Below are 12691 nucleotides of genomic sequence, written 5' to 3'. Positions count from 1 at the left end.
CTCCCTAAATAATTATTTCTTTATCTGCAAAGTCACATAATTTTACAAGGAAATATCCAGTGTTTTCCCCTCTGTTTGTGGTCACCTTTTTTTCCCCACTGCCCCATCCTTGCCATCTCTTCTTCCTCACTTATAAGTTTGCATCCATATTTCTCTCTTCTGGACAAGCACTCGTAAGCCTCTTAACCTACTATTTGTTTCTTCCAATCATTTGTGAAGCCCACAGAAACACTTTTATCCCCTGAAAGTGTATAGGAAGTAGGAAGTGGGGACAAAAGAATCTGCTCTGGGGTTTCTATGCAGAAGAATTGAAGCATTAATTCTTTCTAAAAAATATGTGGGTTGATGCTTTGTAGCATTTTTAAAATCTCACTCCCTTCCAATATATATATGTGGCTTAATTCCAATTTCTCTCCATATCTGGGGCCAAAATAGCTCTTCCCTTTCTCTCAAATCCGTCTTAGACGCTACATCCAAATCCTGTTGACTGAAAAAGTCTTTTCCAGTATCAGGCTCTGGTGTTCAGGAGCTGAAAAGGTCTACTGTGTGGGAAACTCTTTATAAACTGTTAAGAAACCCCTGCTCAAAAATAGGCAAACGCCCATGTACTGATGAGTGATACTCCCTGTGTCAAAGGTAACACAAGCACGAAGCACTCAGGGGCAGCAGTATTCTGTGCCAGGCTGAATCCAGAATCTTACAGGGCACCACTCTCCTGGCCTTATCACCAGAGGATGAATCCAGAACAGTGAACCGACCCAGTGATGGAGGCAGATGGAGGCAGGAATCCCTAGCACAGGCAGAAGCCCACCGACAACGTTGGGAGGGGGGCTGCGGAGCCCAAACCAAGCGACCTTTAAGCTCCGTCCTCCTGCTTCCTAGTTCTGAGACTTCAATCATTTATGGTTGGATCTCTATGGACCTTGTGGTCTGTAAAATACAAATGTTGTAAAGATCGACAAATACTAAGACGTGTAAAGTCTTTGGAATGTGGTGTGTAGTAAAGGCTTGGAAAATAGGACCTGTTATCTATTATTTTGGGATACTAACACATCTAACCCTGAGTCTGCTAACAACTTGACAATTTTAGGAGCGTCTCCTAAGGAACTTGTGAAAACCTCAGTTCATCTCCTAAGGAACTTGTGAAAACCTCAGTTCATAAGCCTGTCTGGAAGTCCTCGGTCAATACCGTCTCATTGTGCAGCATTGGAAATCAACTATCATGGGGTTCCTGCTTAACTCCTATCTTCTTGGCACAAAGTGTTCAATAAAATTACCTGTTAGTGTCACTACTTTTTATGAATCCTAACCTCCCTAGGAGTGGAGAGTGGTTACGGGGAGTACCAGCGTGCTATTAAAGCCCAGGGGCTAGAGTCTGTGATCTGAGGCATCTAATGAAGTCAGGTGAACTGCCCTGCGTGGCTTCCCAATTTTGAAGGGTGACTCCCGCACTTGAGAAAGCAGCGTCTTCGGACAGGGGAAGGCGTGGCTATCCGTATCTGCAGGTGCAGGTGGAGGATACGCGTTGGGGGAACAATCTGGGTTGTGGGAACTTGGGTTGGTTCCTGGCAAAACCGTAGTCGGCAGGATTCGAACCTGCGCGGGGAGACCCCAATGGATTTCAAGTCCATCGCCTTAACCACTCGGCCACGACTACCTGCTCGCCGCCGCCCCACAGCTGGGGTGAACCACTGGGGGACGCGTGGAGTGTCGCCCGTGGTAGGTCCGGGCTCTGCGTGGAGAACGAAGGAGCCCATCTCGAGCAAATCCAGGACAGGCGGGACAGAAGACTCGAACGGCAAGTGCCCTGGGCGCTGGGGCTCGTCCCCTGCCTGCGGCCATCCGCGGACCCCACGGTCACGCCTCGTGCTAGGGAACCTGTGGAAGGCGAGCCCGGCTGAAAGCGCGCCCTGAACGACGTCGAGGTGGCAAACGCCAGCGGGAGAGGCACGGAATGCAGGGGTCGTGGGTAATTACTTACGGAGCTAAAATCTAAATCAGGACCCTCTTCGGTGGCATTCAACTTGTCCTTCCAAAAGGACCGTTAAAACCGCCCTGGGGCGGAGAGGGAGGCGGGGGCCTAGTTTCCGCCCCGACTGCAACAGCCGGGGCGGGGAGGTCGGGGACCCCTCAGGGACAGGAGGGGACACGAGGTGGCTCCCCGCCCGGGAAAGGCGCGCTCCGAGCACACGCGGTCTCCAAGGCCCCGCGCTCGGCCCCGCGCAGCACAGAGAGGCGCAAAAAGGAGATGAAAACGCATAAATGTTGGAATAAATCTAGCCAAATTAATAGGGCCCATTCTGGGGTCAGAGACTCTCTGGTTTACCAGACTGGGATAAGGAGGGCAGCATTCGGACCAGATCCCGTTTTATGGAAGTGTCAGAAACCCTAAAACCACGGACTTCTCTCTGCATTCTAGGAACGGAAGTGCGTTCCCAGGGCATACACTAGTAGATTTAGACAGAATCTCGCATACAAAAGGAGTGTGACCTCCAGGGTCGAGCCCGAATATGCTCCTCTGAGAGTTAAAACTCTCTCACATCTGTTTTCCTTTAGGATAAGGTGACAATAATGTTCCCCTCACCGTATTCTAGTCATTTTTATTTGGTCTTACTACCATGGCACTTGCTATACACCCCCATTTAGGCTCATAAAGGGTTTGTTTTTTTTTTTTTTTTTTTTTAATTTTTTTTATTGTTATGTTAATCCCCATACATTACATCATTAGTTTTAGATATAGTGTTCCATGATTCATTGTTTGTGCATAACACCCAGTGCTCCATGCAGAACGTGCCCTCCTCAATACCCATCACCATCATAAAGGGTTTGTAACACTTAACGCGGTAAATTTATTTTGAACTTTATTGTCCTTGAGCAGTCTTATCCAAATATTGTCCCCGACCAGCAGCGTGTGCACCATCGGAGGTCCCTTGAGAAATGCAAGTTCTCCGGCGGAGTTCAGATCGACAGAATCGGAACCGGGAGCATGGGAACGGGGAGCATGGGAACGGGGAGATCCAGCAATTTGTTATAGCAGGAAGCCCACCAGGGGGTTCTGATGCTCACTGAAGTTTGAGAAGTCCTCTCCTAGGGAAATATTCTTAACAAAGAAAACCATGTATTGCACAAAAATTTTTGCATTTCTCATTGTGATGGTTTAAGTAATATATTAAAAATGGATGAATGTTTAAGTATTTTTGCTTCATCTGCCACTAAAATGAGATTTGGGAGGATTCTGTAATCATTCTGGGAAAATGTTTATGATATAATATTCACCGACATAGTAGTATGAACATGACTTTGAGGAGGCAAACTTTTTGCATGTGAAATACTGAGAGGAAGGAAGGAATACTTCAAATGTTTCTAGTGTTGGTTTCTGGGTTGTGGAGTTATGACTTAATGTTTTTGTTTACTACAGTGTGAAGTAATCAAGTCTTATAAGTGAATAGCAGAACAATGCATTTTATTGATTTATTTAATGATGTTACCCAAGAGTTGACATTTGCTTCAAATGGTTCTTGGATTAATGTCTGTCTTGTTCAGTGCACTCCACAGTGAAAGCACTCACCTTGAACTTGTTTCTCAAATAATCAATGTCAGTCAGCAATTGGCAAAATTAATGACAAAATTTCCAGCCCTTCTTGCTTTCTGACGTTTAACTGGGTTTAAAAAAATAATTTGAGGAAAGAACACTGAGATAGAGAAGTTTCATAAGTCTTTAACATTTGTGATATAAATCTTCATATTTTTAAGGTTTGGGGAACTGTTTTATTTGAGGTCTGTTCCATAGTTATTCCTGCATATGGATGCAGAAAAAAGAAGTTTTGAAATAGGTGGGACAATCTTTCAAATCAAATGGTTGTGAGTTTTCTAAAAGACTATACTGCAAGATCTTCCACTAGGTGAATTACTCAAAACTTATTTTTTCTTTTTTTAACTTAAAATTTTTTATTTAAATTCAGTTGAGTTAACATATAGTGTCTTATTAGTTTCAGAGGTAGAGTTTAGTGATTCATCAGTTGCCTAGAACACCCAGTGCTCATCACATCATGTGCCCTCTCTCCTTAATGCCCATCCTGCACTTACCCCTTGCCCCCACCCAACCGAAAACTGATTCTGAAAATCGATGGTCACTTGGAGCAGGTGTTCACATCGGCGCTCCCCTCACGGTTCGGCCGCGAACGCCAGAGCCCGTGTCCGCGAGCCGGGTGTCGCCTGCGTCCCCGTCGGAAGCGGCCCAGCACGAAGCTGGGCTCCCGGGAGGCCTCCTGCTCCCCTCCAGCAGGCCATCGGAGGAGGGCGTCCCTCTGGCCGCAGCAGCGCGCCCTGCGCCCGGGTGAGTCCGACGGCGCTCGGGGGGAGAGCCCGCGGCCTTCGCGAGGGGCTACTGGCTGACGGGCGCGCCGGCTCGCACGTAGTCGTGGCCGAGTGGTTAAGGCGATGGACTAGAAATCCATTGGGGTCTCCCCGCGCAGGTTCGAATCCTGCCGACTACGCGGCTCCCCTCTGGGGACACCACCTCCGCTCTCCCCGCCGCCCGCGCCTCTCGGCACCGGGCCTCACCCTTCCCCCCTGGCCCTTCAGAGCGCGCCCCGGAGCCTCCGCGCGTCCGCCCTGCTTTTCCAATGGTCTTCTCACAAGCCACTCCACCGCCGTCCCCAAAGGGGTTCCTTTTACGCGACGAAGAGCCCACGCTCTGTGTTGCTTTCCTCTGCTGCGATCAGAGCCTTGCTCGCCAGGCGGCCCTTCCCAAACGGGATGTCGGCAGAAGGGTTTGCATCTGGAATTGCACCCGTGTCTGGGCTCTTCTCCGGCCCTGGACGTCCTCGCCACGCAGAAAAGGAAACTCCAGGGAATTTTGGATCAAATGCAGGTGAAAGCCACGACTCACAGCGACGGTCGCCAAGTCTCAAATCCGCACGGGTATTGATAGCAAAGCACCACACACAGCTAAAGAAATTAGGTAAAGCCATTTTCTTCGTGAAACAGGGTTGATGACGCCTCGCTGGGTTGGCTTGTCCTGGGGTCCAGGACAGTGGTGATGAGAGGTGCTAAAACCTTATATACTTTAAGAAACTTGTATATTTCCTTTGCTACATCTGTTAGTCCTTCAGAAGCAACAGAGCATCCTAAATAAAATGCTACTTATGAGGTCTCTGTGACCCCCAAGTGGAAAGTGCCACCTCTAAGTGGCAATTGCAATAAACAGGGAAAACAAAGAACTCAGAAAATTCATTAAGTTTTAAGAGAAAACGAGTGTTGCCTAGCATCTGTTTCCCTTTACTGTGCTTCCTTTTTTTTTTTTTTTTTTTTAAGGTTTTATTTATGTATTTGACGGAGTGAGAGCACAAACAGTAGAGGGAGAAGCAGGATCCCCGCCAAGCAGGGAGCCCGATGAGGGGCTCGATCCCAAGACCCTGGATCATGACCTGAGCCGAAGGCAGGCGCTCAACCATCTGAGCACCCCAGGCCCCCCTCCTGTGCTTCCTTCTTCAACAAGAAAGGGAGAATATTACAAATGAAGGGCTTCTTCTCCGTGGAGAGCCTAGGGGGAGGGTTGAGAAGGGGTGGAGGTAGAGGCTCCAGGAGCCTCTGGTTACAGGAGGCCCGAGCTCCAGTCCACTCTGTTGGACCCACCTGCGCCTTCCTTTCGGGTCCCAGACGCGCGCTCTGAGGAGCTCACGCCCACGAGCCCTCTGAAAAAGGTAAGACGATTCCAAGAACTGGTTTGACTAGAATCTTAGCTTCAGGCGTGGGTGCGCTTTGGCCTGGTAATTCATAAAATTGAGGTTAATGACTCACATAGACACATTTGACAGGTGATTTTTCTTTAGCAACTTTGTGTTTAATTACAGTTTAGTAGTGGTGACGCTTATTCGTTAAAATTAGGTTATGTGACATTGAGGAGATGCCGAAACGCAGACGGTTCTCAGCCTGGCGTCTGTGGTCTCCCAACAGTGTTTGTGAGTCCCCTGACGTGCTCTCCACAGTTGTCGGTTTTGTGTCGCGGCATCTCTCCGTGAGAGGGTGAATAAGTGTTATTTTACACACCATGAGATTTTGAACCAAAAATAAGTTAATAATTTCTTTCTTAATAACTTCATGACCACTGAATGAAAAGAAGAGTTTGCTCACTTTATTTCGTTGTTTAGGAAAACACAGAAAATGACTATGAGGAGATATGTGGGCTCCAAACAAATTCTGTCTAACTAATAATAGGTTTGCCTGACACGAGCCCAACACCTGTCTTCCCAGTGACAAAGTCACACTCACCACTACGCCGGGGAAGAAAGCTTTATTGGAAATCACGATGCTCACTGCCATGTATACTTATGATGTTCACAGACCAAAACAGGTACAAGTCCACCTAAAACAAACGACTTTCCAGGACTTGCCCAGTCCATATTGCTAAAGGTATTGACAAACATATTCTTTTTTTTTTTCCTGTTATTTTACACCATCATGTTGAGAAGAAACAGGCTCTACTTTGAGGATCTAGTTCCACAAGCTGCCTCTTGTATATAAAAACACATGGACCAGCAATTTCTTCCAACCAGCATCTTCAAATCCCATTCACCTAAAAATGACAGGTTTAAATTTTATTTATGCCTTCCACTTCATCTCTGCCATTATACTTTCAGGGTTTTTTTTAAAAAAATATTAACATTGTATTTTTTAAGAAATCTCTGCACACAACGTGGGGCTCAAACTCACAACCCTGAGATCAAGAGTCACACACTCTACTGACTGAGCCAGCCAGGCAAGCACCCCCACATTTTCAGTCTTTAGCAATTTATTCAAACTCTTCCTGGGTGGGTTTTATTAATTGCATGTGTATAGGGTATCCCTCATAGTGGGCACAGATCACAAGAGCAGGGACATGTTCTTTGTCTTAACTTCGTGTTACTATACCCCAGTCAATAAGATTAAATTCATTCAGAAATGGAGTTTTATGACATGATGAATCATATGAAAGAGCCTCTTTAACCAAAATTGTTCCATGGTGTAATGGTTAGCACTCTGGCCTCTGAACCCAGCCATCTGAGTTCAAAGACTCATGGTTTATTTCAGTTTGTTTTTCTGTTGTTGGGTTTGTTTGTTTGTTTGTTTGTTTTTGTCTACATGGACTGTACTAGGCAATTTCATCCCTGACATCTCTCAGCACTTAATATGTATGTCTGGGAGGCTTCAGACAGCCTCATCATGTTTCATAGGGAAGGAAAAAAGGGTCAAAAGTAAATACTTCCACTTAAAACAGCATCAAAAAGAATAAAATACTCAGGAATAAGTTTAACAAAAGAAGTGCAAAACTTATATTCTGAAAACTTCAGAACTGTTGAAATAGATGAAGATAGATAATGATATCTCATATTTGTGGATTGCATCTTAACATTGTTATGAGGGCTATTCTCCTCTAAATTGATCTTCCCTATCAGAACGCTAGCTGACTTATTTGTAGAAATTGATGAGGTGATTCTAAAATTCACATGGAATTTCAAGGGACCCAGAATATCCAGAACAATCTTGAAAAAAGAAGAAAAAGGAAGACTCACTTCCCAACCTCAAAACTAATTACGAGGCAGTGATAATCAAGACAGTGAGATCAATGGGATAGAACCGAGAGTCCAGAAGTAAAGCCATATGTCTACGGCGAACTGGTTTTTTTATTAGAAGTGCCAAGACTATTCAGTGGGGAAAGAAGAGTCTCTTCAACAAGTGGTGCTGGGAAAACTAGATAACCACATGCAAAAGAATGAAATTGGACCCTTACCTCACACAATTTACACAAATTAACTAAAATGGGACAAAGATATAAGGTCTAATATTATAAAACTTTTAGAAGGAACACTGGGGAAATCATGACCTCGGATTTGGCAGTGGATTCTTAGATAAGACACCAAGGGCACAAGCAACAAAAAAGACTTCATCAAAATTAGACTTCATCAAAATTAGACTTCATCAAAATTAAAAGCTTTTGTGCCTCAAAAGACACTATCAAGAAAATAAAAGACAACCAAAAGAATAGGAGAAAATATTTGCAAATCACATATCTGATAAGGGGCTTGCATCTAGAATTTATAAAGAACTTTTACAACTCAAGGGAGAGACAAATAACCCATTAAAAATGAGCAAAAGACAGGAATAGACAGTTCTCTAAGAAAGATGTAAAAATTGCCAATAAGCACAGGAGAAAATGCTCACCATCATTAGTCATTTGGGAAATGCAAATCAAAACCACAATGAGATACCACCTCACACCCATTAGGATAGCTTTAATGAAAATGCCATATAATAACAAGTGTTGGGGAGGATATGGAGAAACCAGAACCATCATACATTGCTGGGGGGAATGAAAATGGTGCATTCATGTTGGAAAACAGTCTGGCAGTTCTTCAAAAGATTAAACATAGACTTACTGTATGATCCAGCAATTCCAGGTGTATAAAAAAGATAAAGAAAAACACATAAATAAATAATAATGATAGTAAAACTCAAGTTATTTTGAAGTATATACAGTGAAAACTAAAACCTCTCTGCAATCCACAAGCTCAGCTCTTCAATTTCTATCAACACCAGCAACTTGAAGCCAGGTCTGGTAGAACCTTCCAGAGTTAAAATGTAAGCATGTACATTACCTTTTCACTCTAGTTTTTAAAAATCATACCTATTACATGTAACCCTGCTGTGAATGTTAAAGCTTGTTCCAGCTGTGGGTTGTATCTCATGAATCCATCAGAGGATGGTGGAGCAGGAAGCTGATCTCATTCCAACGACCCATCAGAATAAGGAGTCCTTCCAGTTCTGAGGATAGAGTGTTAATTGCCAATATGGTGCAACAGCACGATTGTCATCCAAATGACATTAAAGAATAGGAAAGATAGACCACAAATACACTTTCTGGTATGCAATTTGATCCTATAGAGAGCTAAGGTACAGTAAGGCTATTTACTTTATCAAGGGCAGCCTCCCCTGTGTAGTCGTGGCCGAGTGGTTAAGGCGATGGACTAGAAATCCATTGGGGTCTCCCCGCGCAGGTTCGAATCCTGCCGACTACGGGTATTTTGACATCTTGTAGGTTACTTTGAAATCCTACATAGCTGCAAGTCCAAAGGAACATGAGTTGTACCTGACCTGTAAGCAATGCATCCTCATTTACTGAGCTTCCCTGTTTTGGTCTTGGGATTAACTGGCCTGTGAAGGAGTCTCTGTCTGGCCAGAAAAAAGAAATCATAATTACCGTATTATCTAGTAGGTTTGAACAGAGTCCCAATGTTTTCTTTTCTCCCAAGAGTCCAAATTTCAGAGATACCTTGGTGTTTCCTGCAATCAAAATCCTGCTTGAAGCAACTCTTTCAAAAAGAATAAAAGTCAGTGGGAATGCTTGCTTCTCCACCAGATTGCTGCCTTTTCAGCAATTTCCTTTCTCGCATCCCAACTGTATCCTTGATATCTCCCAATCCGCTCATATTTTCATCTATCTGTGTGAAGCCGATCTGGAATTTCATGCTTGCTTAACACAACCCCAGCCTGTTTCTGGGGTAAGTAAGTGAAGAAGTGCCAGAAATAAATGCTATCCGAACACAGTAAAATCATTTGCTTGCATGTAACTGGAAAACAAGGTCTAAAATAAAGCTGTAATCAACTGACGTAAAGTGTATATTCATTGCCTATTAAGAATTTTAATATTTAAACTATTTTAAAATAATAATCATGAGACGAAGCTCAAATGATATTGGGATACATGCAGTGAAAAAAAAAGTCTTTTCTACCTATGTGCTCTAGCTGTTCAGTTTCCCCCCACAGCGGAATGAGTTTTTGTATAACTTTCCAGAGTTATGTGTGTGTATAATATTCAGTCCACTCTATATTTTTATTTTTTTAAAGATTTTATTTATTTATTTGAGAGAGAGCATGAGCAGGGGAGAGAGGCAGAGGGAGGGGGAGAAGCCGACTCCCTGCTGAGCAGGGAGCCTGAGCTCCCCTCGAGATGGAGGACCCTGGGATGAGGACCTGAGCAGAAGGCAGATGCTTAACCACTAAGCCATCCTTTTAAATGAATGGTACAAACGCATACACAGTGTTCATCTTGGTTATTTCTTTCCCTTAAAGATATATACTGAGAGCTCCTGGACAGACCCCTGGATAGATTCTAACTGCCACACAACCCGCTGCCCCATTTCGGCAAGAAGCAGCCAGAGCGGTCATCGATCATCGTCCATTCCCTGGCGGCAGTTAGGGTTACTATTCCAGGGGGAGGAATGAGTAAGGGACCAGCGGAGCTAGGTAGGGAGAGATGGTGGGCTATGTGATCAGGCTCACAGAAATCCCCAAAATGTGGAGGTTTGGGGAGACCAGAGATAAGGGGACAAATCGGACCCTCCTACCCTGGGCGTGTGGGGTGGGTCGTTTGGGGTGGGTGTCTTTATGATAATCACCTGTGACCAACAAGGAATAACCAGACCCTAAAAAGGAAGTAAACTACCGAAGGTGTTATCACTAGTCCTTGCTCAGTGGTGCGATCAGTAGAAATGTTAAAAGGATTTAAGTTCCCTGGTTAGCTTTCTATAAAAGACCAACACTAAAGGCCTTCGTTGGCAGCCCTGTCGGGACCACTCTTGAGAGCTTTTCTGTATCTTCACTTAATAAACTTCTATTGCTTTACTCACACACACACTAATAGACCCATAGAAATATGCCCAACTGATTTTTTACACTAGTGCAGAAAAAAATTCAATGGAAGAGCAACAGTATTTTCAACAAATGGTGCCGGAGCAATTGGACATCCATGGGCATAAATAAATAAATAACAAAAAACAAAACAAAAAACCAACAACAAAACAAAATCCACGTTGACCTAAACCTCATTCTGTACACAAAAATTAAAATGAATCACAGACTGAACTGTAAAATTATAAAACTTTTAGAAAATAATAGCAGATCTTCAGGATCTAGGGTCAGGCAGATTCCTTTGACTTGATACCAAAAGCCCAATCCTTAAAAGGAAAAGAGATAAATCAGATCCCTGCAAAATTAAAAACTTTTCCTCTGCAAAAGACACTATGAGGCGGTTGAAAAAAAAAAAACAAGCTACAAATTTGGAAAAAACATTTGTAAATCACATACATGACGAAGGTCAGTATCTGGAACATGTAGACAGAATTCTCAAAACTGAACAGATTAAAAGAGAAAGCCAACACTTCAGTCAGAAAATGGATAAAAGCCATGAAGAGACATCGCAGCATTTCACCCATGATGATACACAGATGGCAAATAAACACATGAAAAAATGTTCAACATCATTAGCCATTAGGGAAATAGAAATTAAAACCACAATAAGATATCACCCTGCACCTATCAGAATGGCTAAAACAAAAGTAATGACAACACCCAATTCCCGTGAGGATGTGGGGAAACTCTCATACACTGATGGTGGAAATGTAAAATGGTCCAGTGAGTCAGGAAAATGGTTTGGCAGTTTCTTACAAAACTAAACAGGAAATGATCAGATAATCCAGTAATAAACACCACTCTTGGGTATTTATTCCAAAGACATAGAAACTTATGCTCCCACAAAGACCTATATGTATTTTTTCCAGCATCTTTACCCAGAATAGGCCTAAACTGGAAACAATCCGTATCACTAGGTGAAAGGCTCAGCAACTATGATACATCCATACTATGGAATACTCCTCAGCAAGACCAAGGAATGGACTATAGGTACATGTGGCAAATTGGATGACTTCCTGGGGAATTATGCTGAAAAGAAGCCAATCTCAAAATGTCATATTTTGCGTAATTCCACTTCTACAACATTCTGGAAATGACTAAATTAGAGAAATGAAGAATCAGTTTCTGCTTTCCTGGTATGAGGGAGGGAGTGCTGGGAGAAGGTGGGTGTGGTCATTAAAAGGTGACAGGAGGGATTCTTGCTGTGATGAAGCCACACTTTTGTGGTGGTGGATACGGGAATCTGCACATGGGTTAAAACCACCCACAACTAAATGCCTACCACCACACTCAAAAATGAGTACAGCGGGGGAAATCAGAATAAGACTGGAGGACTGTATTAATGTCAGTACCCGCTTGTGTTACTGTAATGAGCCAAGATGTTACCACTGGGGGAAACTAGGGTAAAGTGTTCTCTCTTTATCATTTCTTACAACTGCATGTGAGTCTGCAGTTCCATCAAGTACACGTATATTTACATATATTGTATATGCATTTCACATCAGTACGTAGAAACATGCCTCATTCATATTATCTGCTGCAGAATATTCCATTATGTTCCACAGTTTATTTAAAAAAAACAAGAACTATTGGTCATTTAGAGTTTTGAAATCTTTTTACACATAATCTCACAGCATGAATACATGTCTGTATTCTCCATCATTTCTCACAGTTGTGGAGTATTATTTTTTGATTCAGCCCATCTCCCCACTTCTATCAGAGTTTGTCCCAGTTTGGAGTGTAGCTCACTGATGACCATCAGGGGCTGACAAGGTAGGAAGCTGGAAATTAGATCAAGTTAAGGAGTCTTGCCAATTCTGGGACAAAGTACAACATGCCAATTTGTCATAACAGCATGATGGGCATCTATTTGACCAAATATGTCAAAGAGTAAGAAATTTTGGTTTCAAATATACATTTTAATGTGTTATTTCACCTCACTGTGAGAGAGCCAAAGTTCAAG

At 43.3% G+C, this 12691-nt stretch overlaps 3 non-coding genes across 3 annotated transcripts; 2 read left to right on the top strand and 1 right to left on the bottom strand.

The window, feature by feature from the left end:
* Positions 1-1575: 1575 nt before the first annotated feature.
* On the bottom strand, positions 1576-1657 carry TRNAS-UGA. The gene has a single exon. It is a non-coding gene; the product is annotated as a tRNA-Ser (tRNA).
* Positions 1658-4414: 2757 nt separating this feature from the next.
* Positions 4415-4496, top strand: TRNAS-AGA. Its single transcript has one exon. It is a non-coding gene; the product is annotated as a tRNA-Ser (tRNA).
* A 4478-nt stretch (positions 4497-8974) lies between these two features.
* Positions 8975-9056, top strand: TRNAS-AGA. The gene has a single exon. It is a non-coding gene; the product is annotated as a tRNA-Ser (tRNA).
* The last annotated feature ends 3635 nt before the right edge of the window (positions 9057-12691 follow it).

Source organism: Phoca vitulina, unplaced genomic scaffold, assembly GCF_004348235.1.
Source record: "Phoca vitulina isolate PV1807 unplaced genomic scaffold, GSC_HSeal_1.0 scaffold125, whole genome shotgun sequence".
In the NCBI taxonomy this organism is placed as follows: Eukaryota; Metazoa; Chordata; class Mammalia; order Carnivora; family Phocidae; genus Phoca; species Phoca vitulina.
Note: the sequence above shows the minus strand (reverse complement) of the source record. Positions and strands in the feature narration are given on the sequence as shown.